This window comes from Pseudophryne corroboree, chromosome 7, assembly GCF_028390025.1.
Source record: "Pseudophryne corroboree isolate aPseCor3 chromosome 7, aPseCor3.hap2, whole genome shotgun sequence".
In the NCBI taxonomy this organism is placed as follows: domain Eukaryota; kingdom Metazoa; phylum Chordata; class Amphibia; order Anura; family Myobatrachidae; genus Pseudophryne; species Pseudophryne corroboree.
In genome coordinates, this window is record NC_086450.1 from 197666529 (window position 1) to 197681915 (window position 15387).

At 45.8% G+C, this 15387-nt stretch overlaps 1 protein-coding gene across 1 annotated transcript in view; it reads right to left on the reverse strand.

The window, feature by feature from the left end:
* Positions 1–5297, reverse strand: part of LOC134943515 (C-X-C chemokine receptor type 1-like) — a 50015-nt gene extending 44718 nt beyond the window's left edge. The window contains exons 1-2 of the mRNA XM_063932316.1: positions 5211–5297; positions 2651–2695 (exon numbers count right to left, since the gene is read on the reverse strand). The gene's annotated coding sequence lies outside the window, so the exon portion shown is untranslated. The remainder of the gene's footprint in view (positions 1–2650; positions 2696–5210) is intronic.
* Between the last annotated feature and the right edge of the window lie 10090 nt (positions 5298–15387).

The window sequence follows — 15387 nt, forward strand, 5'->3', positions numbered from 1 at the left end:
AAGCTACTTTGAGTCCTGCTGGAGAAAAGCTCTACATAAAGAAAATTATTATTATTATTATTATTATTAAGCCATCTTCATCTAGTATGCAATAATGGTACTTTGAAATGTTGCAATTAAAAAAATCCTAATTTGCTGCAAATATGCAAATAAGTACACCGTTGCCAATCAATATTACCCTGTCTAGTCGCTTGCAGATGTATGGATGGATGAGCTAGTACAGCGGATGGTCAGCTTTTTTAATAGAGCTTGTAACATGATCGCTTTTCACTTTTACATTTTATACTGTAGTAATACTATCTTGTTACATATATATTTCATAAAGAGATTGGACAGAAATAAAGGGGGTCATTCCGAGTTGATCACTCGCTAGTAGCTTTTAGCAGCCGTGCAAACGCTATGCCGCCGCCCACTGGGAGTGTATTTTAGCTTAGCAGAAGTGCGAACGAAAGGATCGCAGAGCAGCTACAAAAAAAAATTGTGCAGTTTCAGAGTAGCTTCAAATCTACTCAGCGCTTGCGATCACTTCAGACTGTTCAGTTCCGGATTTGACATCACAAACACGCCCTGCATTCTCCCAGCCACGCCTGCGTTTTTCCTGGCACGCCTGCGTTTTTCCGAACACTCCCTGAAAACGGTCAGTTGGCACCCAGAAACGCCCAATTCATGTAAAACACTCTGCGGCGGACATTGCGTTTGAAAAGCTTCGCTAGATCTTGTGTAAAACTACATCGGCTGTTGTGAAAGTACGTCGTGCGTGTGCATTGCGCCGCTGCGCTGCGAACATTTTTATCTAGCGATCAACTCGGAATGACCCCCAAAGTACCAACCAATAAGCATCTAACTGCCATGTCACAAGCTGGGTACTTTATCTCCATCCACTTTATCTTCATCCGAGGCTTAGTAAATAGACCCCACAATGTTTTCTGCAAACAGGGAACTATTGTTACTCTTATGTTAAATTAATAAGACAATTTGACATATTTGGCACAATCTGCATCTCAGATGCTGATGGGAGGTGATAAACTTGACCAAATCTGCAATGCAATATTTAAATATATCACAAGGATGTATCAGATATCGCATGCGAGAAAGATCTGTTTCTGCGAATCCCCAGTGGCAGTTGCAGAGGTCTGGCTGCAAATAGTGGAACCACACCAACTGCCTGTGAGTCCCAGATGGAGATGTTTGGCAGTGTTTGGGGTGGCAGTTGGTGTGGCTCCCCTATATGAATTTTGGACTGTACTGCAGCCCCACCTCTCCAACTGCCATTGGCAAGGAAGTCCAGGAACAGAGCATTTTGTACCTAATTATCATATTGATATCTGTTGTGTGATAAAAGGCTCACACATAGAACATTTGTAACTTAAGGTGCGGACACACTATGTGATACACCCCATGAGCAATATTGCATAGTGTTTTCCCTACCCTCCCGGGTGGCTGACCTAGTGCATACACACTGTATGATTTTGTACAGTGGGGGTAATTCAGACCTGATCGCTAGGCTGCGTTTTCGTACAGCAGGCGATCAGGTCTAAACTGCGCATGCGTATGCACCGCAATGCGCAGGCGTGGATCGCCGCTCAGCGATGGGTTTGTGCAAAGGATCCATCCGCACGGGCGTTCACAAGGAGATTGACAGGGAGAAGGCGTTTGTGGGTGGCAACTGACCGTTTACTGGGAGTGTTTGGAAAAATGCAGGCATGTCCATGCGTTTGCAGGGAGAGTTCCTGATGTCAATTCCGGTCCCGGACAGGCTGATGTGATCGCAGCGGCTGAGTAAGTCCTGGGCTGCGCAGAGACTGCACAAGATCTGTTTGTACAGCTCTGCTACACATGCGTTCGCACACTTGCACAGCTAAAATACACTCCCCCTGTAGGCGGCGACTATCTGTTTACAGCAGTGCAAAAATCGCTTGCTATCGATCAGGTCTGAATTAGGCCCAGTGACGTCATGCCGCTGCTGGCCCTATCATGCCGTTTTGGACGATACATTAAAGTTGAGCTGCATGTACAGCCGACAGTGGGTCGTCGATAACAATGCGCGGGACCACGCATCGTTCATCGTTCGTAGCATACACACTGGGCGATATTACAAATGATATTGCTCAGAAGGGTGAAAATGAGCGATATCACTTGTAATATGATCGCATACTGTAGTGTGTATGCACCTTTAGTTATACAACCTTACAGACATACAATAAATATACAGTACATGTAAGTATTTTGACAATATCAATAATACTTTGGTTTATATAAAACGTTGAAAGTGTATATTTCTGTAATAACAACCCTGTGTAATCTATAGTAGCAAAGGAGTATAAATTAAGAAAATAAATTAAAAACTGCCAAGATAACTATTCTATATAGCATGCAAAATACATTTGGCATAACTACTAATGTTTTTCTAAGCAGGTGCCTTCTTGAAATATATTATGCTAGGGTAAATATTTGTCTGTAATATACTGTGATGTAAATGTTAATGGTGTTTATCAATTGCAGTCTCTATACCATGTTTCCCAAGTTTTCTTGAGCCCAAGGTGGCATCTTTTCTGCCTATTCCTGTCCCCTGCTCTACATGTTACCAATATATCAAATATCATAGCATACTCTGTATGAGCTCAGATCACATAGGAAATACAGTACCCACCTACTCCCTGGTTCTGGCTTCCAGCTCCAGCTGATGTTTCTGCCACTGTAAAGACAAATTTACAAAGTGGAACTTTCTTATCACAATGTAATTAGGGTGGGGGAGTGAAAGACAAACGAAGACTTCCCAAATTTAGAAACCATGCATGCATTGGCTAGGATCACTTAACATGTACACTATGTGGTAATCTAAATGTCCAACCCATTGTGCTATTATGTCATCTTATTCTTATATGAGACAGTCTGAAACAGCACCAGTAAATTCACTAATTTCTCAAGTCAAGCCCAAGTGTGTTGTCGTGTCAGACTTACACTGATCACCCCTATTGTTTCTTTCTGACTATAAAATGCCATAAAACTATGCTGCAACGTTTCCAAGTCTTTTCTTAGCAATAGATGTTTAAAACACAGATAGCATCATTAAGTGAGAGAGTTAGGGGTCTATTTATTAAGCCTTGGATGGAGATAAAGTAGACTGAGACAAAGTACCAGCCAATCAGCTCCCAACTGCCATGTCACACGCTGTGTTTGAAACATGACAGTTAGGAGCTGGTACTTTATCTCCGTCTGCTTTATTTCCATCCAAGGCTTAGTAAATAGACCCCTTAATGTTTTATGCCACCATGTTCCCCTTATAGTTCAATCTACTTTTAAATATTGAATCTGTTGGCAAAGGAGACACTTTTACAATTATCACAAAGGTAAGTGTGATTATAGCTGTGAACTCTAGTACAATTTTGCCATTGTCACAGGGGACCTGGTATGATATATCGGCAGATGGGATAACGGCTGTTAGTACACCGACAGTGACATCCCATCTGCCGGAATCCCGGCAGCAAGTCAAGCTCGGTGTCTTGCTTCACTCGCCACAGGTTCTATTCCCACTCGGTTGGTGAAATACCGGGCGGGTGTCAGGTTTTCTGACCGTTGGACCCCTGAACGCCGGGATCCCGACAGGTGGCATTTTAACTGCATCCCGTCACAGGCATGTTTTTTGGACTGAGCTGTCTGCCAAATGTTGGTGCTCACTAACTTGGGGCACAGATTCCAATGACACACAAGACAGGCCAGCGGTTATGGTAACTAGTGCACATCCAATCCTAAGTAGCTCTTCTAAATACAGTTTTACGAGTATAGCAGAACCCAGACACTACAATTTTTTTTTAAATATATGAATTTATTTCTATAAGACACAACTGATAACAACAAATATAACAGTAATACCATCAATATGGAATAAAAATATTGGAACTGTCCATCGTTACATAGGAGAACAGGCAAAAGACCATTCAAAGTATATTATGTGAGTGGGCAAATGCAGTATTATTAAATAAGATTTACAAATAAATTGACATAAGAATAAATATAATAGAATATTATGAAAACAATAAAATTGATAATGGTAATATAAATACAATAAAAAAATCCTAATTGTTGTATTGCATAATAATATATCAGAAATTAGATGTCAGCAAATCTGGCAGCAGTCAGTAAATGTTCTCAAAATATATAAAGAAAAAAAATCATGAGCTGGCAAGTCTGCCTTTTAACTGTAAAAATTGTGTTTTGGATCTAACGTAATGTAATGTTATGTTATATATATAGCATTAAGTGTTATGGGGAATATGTATTATCAGTTCTAGACCCGATTATTAAAATTTCATATCATCACTTATTGCAGCAATATAAAATTAAGGATAACAAGAATATATTTAAAAAAACATCCACAGAGAGCCCATCCCTGCGGTATGTAATAAGCAGACGCGTAACTAGGGGGGTGTGAGTAGGGCCTCGAGTGTTGAACTTCAGCGGGACTGACTTGCCCGGGTACAGAGATGATGCTGTGTGGGCCATCGCTCTGTGTTGCAGGGATCCCTCCTGGTGCTGGAGCCCCTGCGGCTGCTACTGGATGATGTGTGGGTGTGGTGCTGGCCTCTCAAGTCCCAGCTGAATGGAGTGCCAGCGCTGAATGGAGAAGGGTTCATACTCCCTCCAGGTTAACTTCCGCAGTCTCCCGGACTTTCAGGCTGCCGGATGTGGTGAGCTCCCGGGCTGCGACAGTGCTCTCCCCAGCTGGCCTCAGCCCCCGGGAATGAGACCCAATTCAAGGAGGCCTGGTTCAACTTCAGGCTGGCCAAGCTTGGGGTGGTTGCTGCCGTCCTCAGTGCTGACGTCTGGAAAGGGCCCCTGAGGTACTGCTTGGAGGCTAGTGGCCGCATCACCAGCCAGGTCCGTCACATGTGTGTTCCTCAAGTATGTTATATGTCATGTATGTTGTATCTATCTATCATGTACTGTGTGTGTGATGTACAGTATGTATCATGTTTGTGTGTGTGTGTGTGTGTGTGTGTCATGTGCTGTGCACTGTAGGGATCTCTGAGGCTCCCTCTGAGGGGGCTTCTAATGTCATATGTAATAATGTACTGTGAGGGGGCTGTTATTGTGTATAACACACCTGTGTTACTGTCAGAGGCGTAACTAAGGGGGGTCGAGCAGGGAACGTGCCTTGGATGTAATGGCAGGCCCAGCAGAAGGGGGCGCCGCTGGCCAGGGCGTCGTACCTGCTCCGCCCGCCCTCCTCCGTCGTTGTGCCACCGAGCAGAGATCGGCACTTGGCGGTGTTCGAGCAGTAGCACCCAGTCTCCTGCTGCTGGGAAGGAGCATGACTGCGGCGCCAGCCAGAGCCGGATGAAGGGAGGTGCTCTGGGGGCATGGCAATGTGCTCCCCACTGACAGTGACAGCCGATACAGCCGCCAGTGCTGCACTCCACCTACAGCTGCCCAATAGGAACCCTTGATTTGTGAAGACGCCATGCTGTGCATGCTTTCCTCCTGTACTGCGTCTTGCCGTCTCCTCTCCTGTTCCAGCCTTTTTCTCATGTGGCTCTCTCCTCCACCCGCCGTGCGCTTTCCCCTCCTGTTCCAAATATCCTCACATGTGCGCTTTCTCCTGTGCTCACCTCCTGTCAGTCCTAGGGACGCCAGCAAGGTAACTGCTATATGTGGTGCAACTGGGGGGAATTGTTATTTTGACCATTTTATTGAAGAAAATTTGATTTTAAGCTAGTATGTAACTTATGTGTATATACGTCCAAACATATTTTCTCTTACGTCCTAGTGGATACTGGGGGTCTTGTACTGTAGTACCATGGGGTATAGATTGGGTCCACTGGAGCCTGGCACTTTAAAAACTTTAGTGTGTGCATGTGTGTGCTGGCTCCTCCCCACTATGCGCCTCCTACCAGACTCAGTTTATAAAAATGTGCCCGAGGAGTCGGATGCACTTCTCTGGAGCTCCAGAGATTTTTCTTTTAAGTTTATTATTTTCAGGTAGTTCTGGTTGGCAACCAGACTACCTGCTTCGTGGGACTTAGAGCGGGGACCGAACTTACCTCCTGAGGGTTAATGGTTCGTAATCCCAGCTGACAGGACACTGAGCTCCTGAGGTGCTGATCACACTCCGTTAGTGTGTGTGCCCACGCCGGTGGCAAGCCACCACCCTCTGATGCTGAAGATCCAGGTACGGTGAGTGTTACACCAGGGTCCCGGCAACTCATGCGGCGGTCCCAGGCCTGGGAGGCACATGGCGCTCAGGTGTGGTGCAGTCTCCGTGACAGCAGCAGCATGGGCTCTCAGCGCATGTTACATACACAGCGACACAGAATACGATGGCGTGCTGAATGATGCCGCCGGGAGAGGTGATGGTGTGCTGAATGACGACGCAGGGGAAGGTGATGGTGTGCTGAGTGACGTCACAGGGGGAGATGATGGCGCGCTGAGTGATGATGCAGGGAGAGGTGATGGGGTGACTGAGAGATGATGCAGGGGGTGGTGATGGTGTGACTGAGAGAAGACACAAGAGGGAGATGATGGTGTGGCTGAGAGACGCAGGGGGCAGGATGTGAGTCTTGTTGAACTGCTGTTGTATGATGGTGACCTTGTTAATATTCCTACTGAAGACGCCGTCTGCCTTAGAGGATACAGTTCTTTAGAGGTTCCATATTGTGAGAAACCATTATACAGGTAAGGTTGCATGTTGAATTGAAAAGAATGTTCCCAGTGTGATGTGGAAACAGGTGGCGTGTCATGTTGACACGCCCCATTTTCAGTGACCACGCCCCTTCTGGTATGTGACCATGCCCATTTCCCGCAGCGCGTGCACACACCTTCTTTATAGGGTTTTTTTTTCGGGGGGGGGGGGGGGGGGGGGGAGGGCGCTATTCATAATCTTGCCCTGGGCTCCAAAAACCCTAGTTATGCCTCTGGTAATAAGGGAAATTGTTTCTAATGCAAACACATCAATTTTTTAGGACACCAGGTTACTGACCACACATGCGCAGGCAGTCCTATGGATCCTTCTCTCTGCAAATCATGTGGTAAGTAACCTGTAGGCCGCAAAGGCTAAAGCCATCTGGAAATGGCCCTGGGCCTTATTCAGCTTCAGTTGCAATATTGCGAATCTGCCGATTATCAGATGACTGCGCATGTGCTGTCACCAGATTGCGCAAGCATGAATTACAAACTGTGTTCGCAATGTGATCGCAGGCCCAGCAAAGTGTGATCGCATAGCAATTGCCAGTAAGTGAGCGTTAGTGGGAGATAACATAGGCGTTTTCAGGGCGTGCATCTGACATCAGAAACAGCACACAGGTACCTGCTCACAGTACACTAGAGAAAGGGGTGTTGTGTGCATTATTAGTAGACAGCCAATCCGTACTCCTCGGTCAACTAGCCGACTAACCTCAGTAAGGAAGCCCCCAATTCTGTTAGGATGCCAGCTGTTTACCGTGAGCCCATCTGTGATTACTAGTTTTAATACGTGTTGGCAGCAGAACTGTCCCCTGTTGTTGCTTAGCTTTAACTAAGGACAGCCTAAATGTCAGGGAGAGACTTATCTCATGAAAGGGAGGCCATCTTTGTAAGACAGTTATCTGCCTCATAGCCATACAGGAGTTTTACTAATTAGCTCAACACCCTGAGAAGAGACTTACACCTGTTAGCAATGGAGATATCAGACCACGTAAGAGAGAGCAACCTTACCCAGTGTGCCAGTCAGGCTTATATCTTCCATTGCTAAAGGATTTAGACTGCTTCATGTGCTTTTGGTTGCCTTCATTTCTCTTTCTGTTTTCGGAACCGTGCTCAATGTTGCTTGCTTGACTGTTACACTACGGAGCCGCACGGCTTTCAGCAAATAGCCCCGCTTTATCTGCTTTATCCCCTCTTATCACCAACAACAAGGGGCTTTGCTTCATTACTTTGCATTCTTACTGCCTATCAAGTGACTGCACTGCATCAGTCTGTGTTCTCTACTGTCATATGCTTTCACAAAGAAGGAACTAAAGTAGAAACTTTCATACTGTTTACTGCTTATGTAACTGGATTGCATGCTTTATGGTTACTCCTTAACCATTGTCTGCTTGTTACCACTGAATTGCATGCAACAGGCCACTGGAACTGAGACTGAGTTGTAGTGAGAGACTGCTAACGATTAACATTTCAGTTATCCCAGAGAACTGCATACTGATATAATGTGTTATATTATTTGAGTTGCATCCTCTGTGCTTTCATATTTCTTATGTCATGCCTAATTGGTAATCATATTGTTGTAAGTCCCAGCCAATCGGCTCCTTACTGCCATGTCAGAGGCTGGGTTTGAAAAATGACAGGAGCCGATTGGCTGGGACTTTATCTTCGTCGAATTTATCTCCATCCAAGGCTTAGTAAATAGACCCCTAAATCTGCTTGCAAAACATGAATCTTATTCCCCTCTATACTTAACTAAAGTTGAAATTATAGGGCTGACCAGCCTTTTTCCTGCTAAATAAACTTACAGTCACCGTCCTCACGTGTGGTGACTTCTTGGGGGGTCTTTAGGGATGCCTCCATCCTTCTGCTTAGGATTGTAACGGTGGGATCTGGACGAGACAGTCGACTTCATATGGAAAAAGCAGGTACAACTGACACCAGTACCGACACCACACCACCAACTTACCTGTTATTACACATTTCCTATTTCTCTGCAGTCTAAGTTACAGCCTACCAGATGCACATCGTTATCTGCCTGCAGTACCTGTAACACTCAACAAGTGTTCCTTCCATTATGCACTACTGAGTCTGTGCTCAGTGTTATTCCAATACAAGCAGTTTGCTCATCTCCAGTTACCACTGCCATAAGTCCATACTTGCCTTTTCTGGAGACAAAGCTGGTAATTTGGGAAGGGAAGGGGGGGGGGCTCTGACGTCATTAATTATGTGATTCACGTCATTTAGCCCTACCCTTCCATACGGTGCCATAATTCCCATGTTTATCTCCACATCCTGCCCTATTCACTGGGAAGCAGGAGATCCACTACTCTTCTGGGGTGTGGCAACTATCAGAAAAATCATGAGTCTCTTTCATCTTCTGGGAGAGTATACAAGTATGAATCGGTCCTATACTCGGTACCACTTAATTTACACCAGTGTGACTCCAGTCTGCATTATCTTACTGTGCTATCATCTGCAGCTGCTAGGTATGTAACTATGGTGGAGTGGACGGTGCTCTGCACATAGGCCCTCATTCCGAGTTGTTCGCTCGCAAGGCGAATGTAGCAGAGTTACACACGCTAAGCCGCCGCCTACTGGGAGTGAATCTTAGCTTCTTAAAATTGCGACCGACGTACGCGCAATATTGCGATTACAAACGAGTTAGCAGTTTCAGAGTAGCTCCAGACTTACTCTGCCTGTGCGATCATTTCAGTGCTTGTCGTTCCTGGTTGACGTCACAAACACACCCAGCGTTCGCCCAGGCACTCCCACCGTTTCTCCGGCCACTCCTGCGTTTTTTCCGGAAACGGTAGCGTTTTCAGCCACACGCCCCTGAAACGCCGTGTTTCCGCCCAGTAACACCCATTTCCTGTCAATCACATTACGATCGCCGGAGCGAAGAAAAAGCCGTGAGTAAAAATACTTTCATCATAGTAAAGTTACTTGGCGCAGTCGCAGTGCGAACATTGCGCATGCGTACTAAGCGGATTTTCACTGCGATGCGATGAAAAATACCGAGCGAACAACTCGGAATGAGGGCCATAGTGCATTTGCCATGTGGGCAGAACTGGCCGCATACACCTGTGATCCCCTTTGTGTGTGTGTGCGCCGGCGCCAGCTTCTTTGTACTGCATGCTGTGCACTATATTATAGTAGCGACGTTTGTGGCCTGGCTGGCACAGGGAGCAGACTTGCTTCAGTTTAGCTCCTGCGGCTTGACCACTGTGGGCACTAATATGGCTTCCCTTTCTTCAACCCTATTTCCTTAGTGCCCTTTCACTGTCTGCTATACCCGGGACTGTTATTAACCGTGGGCAGATGCTTCTTATCTATATTCTCCGGCTGCAGCCCACCACAGGTTGAAGCCATGAACTCTAGTTGCCTGTTCATGCCGCAGGAAGGAGGCAGAGCACAGGACTGTGCCCCATGCCGGCTTTTTGAAGTCCCGGACCAGCGGACCTCCGCCATTTTGGATAAGACACTGGAGGCTTTGGAAGGTCTCTACACTCACTGAAGTTTCAGTCCTGGCTTCACACTCCTCCCTACTGAGCTGGCAAAGGTAATTCTGCCCCTGACATGGCTAGGCTTATTCAGCTTGGGCTTTAACACTGCTCCTGGTTGAGTGTGTGTCATAGACCAGCAGCTGCACACCTCTGCTGTCCACTGCTGGCGTTTCCTTGCTACCTGTTACCTGCCCCTGACCACAGTCTCTCCAGTGCCATAAAGGGCCATTCTAGGACACAGCTTATATGAAGGGAATTTCTCCTACCTTGTTTGCTGTGCTGCTTTGCTGTGGTGCAATGTTTATAAGGGGATCTACTGTTGTACAGTGTGTTGTCAAAGTCGAAAAATATTGCAGTACACACATCACGCACAAACAACACACAGATGGCCTCCGCGCGTGTACTTGTTCTGCTGTGCGTGCACATATTCACAATTTGCGCATGGTCGCTCCTGCGGTCGTGCGCATCAGCGCGTGGTATGGGTATTTACTAGAGATGAGCGGGTTCGGTTCCTCGGAAACCGAACCCGCCCGAACTTCAGTTTTTTTTACACGGGTCCGAGCGACTCGGATCTTCCCGCCTTGCTCGGTTAACCCGAGCGCGCCCGAACGTCATCATCCCGCTGTCGGATTCTCGCGAGGCTCGGATTCTATCGCGAGACTCGGATTCTATATAAGGAGCCGCGCGTCACCGCCATTTTCACACGTGCATTGAGATTGATAGGGAGAGGACGTGGCTGGCGTCCTCTCCGTTTATAGAGAGTGAGACTACTAGAGTAGAGAGAGACACAGTATTATTTACTTTAGTAATTTTGGGGAGCATTAGGAGGAGTACTACTACTTGCTGAAGTGATAGTGTGACTGTATATCTGACTTGTGGGGGAGACAGTGGGGAGCAGTTAGAGTCTGAGAGCAGGAGTACATATTTTAACGTACAGTGCACACTTTTGCTGGCACTCTGCTGCCAGAGTGCCACACTGCCATTGTTACCACACTGACCACCAGTATATATTGTGATTGTCTGCTTAGGAGTACTACTTGCAAGTTGCTGATAGTGTGACCAGTGACCTGACCACCAGTTTAATTAATCACCACCAGTTTAATATATATATATATATATATAGATATATATATATATATATATATATATATATATATATATATTGTATATAATATATATATAATTGTATATGTATACCACCTACCCGTGTTTTTTTTTTTTTTCTTTCTTCTTGATACATACAGACTGCATATAGTAGCATATAGTAGCTTACTGTAGCAGTCTGCGGTGCTGCTGAGCTGACAGTGTCCAGCAGGTCCGTCATCAGTCATTACATAATAAATATATATACCTGTCCGGCTGCAGTACTAGTGATATTATATATATGTATATATATATATATTAATTTCATCTCATTATCATCCAGTCTATATTAGCAGCAGACACAGTACGGTAGTCCACGGCTGTAGCTACCTCTGTGTCGGCAGTCGCTGGTCCATCCATAATTGTATACCACCTACCCGTGGTTTTTTTTTTCTCTTTCTTCTTGATACATACTACTATAGTAGCTTATTGTAGCAGTCTGCGGTGCTGCTGAGCTGACAGTGTCCAGCAGGTCCGTCATCAGTCATTACATAATAAATATATATACCTGTCCGGCTGCAGTACTAGTGATATTATATATATATATATATATATATATATATATATATATATTAACATCTCATTATCATCCAGTCTATATTAGCAGCAGACACAGTACGGTAGTCCACGGCTGTAGCTACCTCTGTGTCGGCAGTCGCTGGTTCCATCCATAATTGTATACCACCTACCTGTGGGTTTTTTTTTCTCTTTCTTCTTGATACATACTACTATAGTAGCTTACTGTAGCAGTCTCTGGTGCTGCTGAGCTGACAGTGTTCAGCAGGTCCGTCATCAGTCATTACATAATAAATATATATACCTGTCCGGCTGCAGTACTAGTGATATTATATATATATATATATATATATATATATATATATATTAATTTCATCTCATTATCATCCAATCTATATTAGCAGCAGACACAGTACGGTAGTCCACGGCTGTAGCTACCTCTGTGTCGGCAGTCGCTGGTCCATCCATAATTGTATACCACCTACCCGTGGTTTTTTTTTTCTCTTTCTTCTTGATACATACAACTACTATAGTAGCTTACTGTAGCAGTCTGCGGTGCTGCTGAGCTGACAGTGTCCAGCAGGTCCGTCATCAGTCATTACATAATAAATATATATACCTGTCCGGCTGCAGTACTAGTGATATTATATATATATATTAATTTCATCTCATTATCATCCAGTCTATATTAGCAGCAGACACAGTACGGTAGTCCACGGCTGTAGCTACCTCTGTGTCGGCAGTCGCTGGTCCATCCATAATTGTATACCACCTACCCGTGTTTTTTTTTTTTCTCTTTCTTCTTGATACATACTACTATAGTAGCTTACTGTAGCAGTCTGTGGTGCTGCTGAGCTGACAGTGTCCAGCAGGTCCGTCATCAGTCATTACATAATAAATATATATACCTGTCCGGCTGCAGTACTAGTGATATTATATATATATATATATATATATATATATATATATATTAATTTCATCTCATTATCATCCAGTCTATATTAGCAGCAGACACAGTACGGTAGTCCACGGCTGTAGCTACCTCTGTGTCGGCAGTCGCTGGTCCATCCATAAGTATACTAGTATCCATCCATCTCCATTGTTTACCTGAGGTGCCTTTTAGTTGTGCCTATTAAAATATGGAGAACAAAAATGTTGAGGTTCCAAAATTAGGGAAAGATCAAGATCCACTTCCACCTCATGCTGAAGCTGCTGCCACTAGTCATGGCCGAGACGATGAAATGCCAGCAACGTCGTCTGCCAAGGCCGATGCCCAATGTCATAGTACAGAGCATGTAAAATCCAAAACACCAAATATCAGTAAAAAAAGGACTCCAAAATCTAAAATAAAATTGTCGGAGGAGAAGCGTAAACTTGCCAATATGCCATTTACCACACGGAGTGGCAAGGAACGGCTGAGGCCCTGGCCTATGTTCATGGCTAGTGGTTCAGCTTCACATGAGGATGGAAGCGCTCAGCCTCTCGCTAGAAAAATTAAAAGACTCAAGCTGGCAAAAGCACCGCAAAGAACTGTGCGTTCTTCCAAATCCCAAATCCACAAGGAGAGTCCAATTGTGTCGGTTGCGATGCCTGACCTTCCCAACACTGGACGTGAAGAGCATGCGCCTTCCACCATTTGCACGCCCCCTGCAAGTGCTGGAAGGAGCACCCGCAGTCCAGTTCCTGATAGTCAGATTGAAGATGTCAGTGTTGAAGTACACCAGGATGAGGAGGATATGGGTGTTGCTGGCACTGGGGAGGAAATTGACAAGGAGGATTCTGATGGTGAGGTGGTTTGTTTAAGTCAGGCACCCGGGGAGACACCTGTTGTCCGTGGGAGGAATAGGGCCGTTGACATGCCTGGTGAAAATACCAAAAAAATCAGCTCTTCGGTGTGGAAGTATTTCAACAGAAATGCGGACAACATTTGTCAAGCCGTGTGTTGCCTTTGTCAAGCTGTAATAAGTAAGGGGTAAGGACGTTAACCACCTCGGAACATCCTCCCTTATACGTCACCTGCAGCGCATTCATAATAAGTCAGTGACAAGTTCAAAAACTTTGGGCGACAGCGGAAGCAGTCCACTGACCAGTAAATCCCTTCCTCTTGTAACCAAGCTCACGCAAACCACCCCACCAACTCCCTCAGTGTCAATTTCCTCCTTCCCCAGGAATGCCAATAGTCCTGCAGGCCATGTCACTGGCAATTCTGACGAGTCCTCTCCTGCCTGGGATTCCTCCGATGCATCCTTGCGTGTAACGCCTACTGCTGCTGGCGCTGCTGTTGTTGCTGCTGGGAGTCGATGGTCATCCTAGAGGGGAAGTCGTAAGCCCACTTTTACTACTTCCACCAAGCAATTGACTGTCCAACAGTCCTTTGCGAGGAAGATGAAATATCACAGCAGTCATCCTGTTGCAAAGCGGATAACTGAGGCCTTGACAACTATGTTGGTGTTAGACGTGCGTCCGGTATCCGCCGTTAGTTCACAGGGAACTAGACAATTTCTTGAGGTAGTGTGCCCCCGTTACCAAATACCATCTAGGTTCCACTTCTCTAGGCAGGCGATACCGAGAATGTACACGGACGTCAGAAAAAGACTCACCAGTGTCCTAAAAAATGCAGTTGTACCCAATGTCCACTTAACCACGGACATGTGGACAAGTGGAGCAGGGCAGGGTCAGGACTATATGACTGTGACAGCCCACTGGGTAGATGTATGGACTCCCGCTGCAAGAACAGCAGCGGCGGCACCAGTAGCAGCATCTCGCAAACGCCAACTCTTTCCTAGGCAGGCTACGCTTTGTATCACCGGTTTCCAGAATACGCACACAGCTGAAAACCTCTTACGGCAACTGAGGAAGATCATCGCGGAATGGCTTACCCCAATTGGACTCTCCTGTGGATTTGTGGCATCGGACAACGCCAGCAATATTGTGTGTGCATTAAATATGGGCAAATTCCAGCACGTCCCATGTTTTGCACATACCTTGAATTTGGTGGTGCAGAATTTTTTAAAAAACGACAGGGGCGTGCAAGAGATGCTGTCGGTGGCCAGAAGAATTGCAGGACACTTTCGGCGTACAGGCACCACGTACAGAAGACTGGAGCACCACCAAAAACGCCTGAACCTGCCCTGCCATCATCTGAAGCAAGAAGTGGTAACGAGGTGGAATTCAACCCTCTATATGCTTCAGAGGTTGGAGGAGCAGCAAAAGGCCATTCAAGCCTATACAATTGAGCACGATATAGGAGGTGGAATGTACCTGTCTCAAGCGCAGTGGAGAATGATTTCAACGTTGTGCAAGGTTCTGCAACCTTTTGAACTTGCCACACGTGAACTCAGTTCAGACACTGCCAGCCTGAGTCAGGTCATTCCCCTCATCAGGCTTTTGCAGAAGAAGCTGGAGGCATTGAAGGAGGAGCTAAAAGGGAGCGATTCCGCTAGGCATGTGGGACTTGTGGATGGAGCCCTTAATTCGCTTAACAAGGATTCAGGGGTGGTCAATCTGTTGAAATCAGAGCACTACATTTTGGCCACCGTGCTCGATC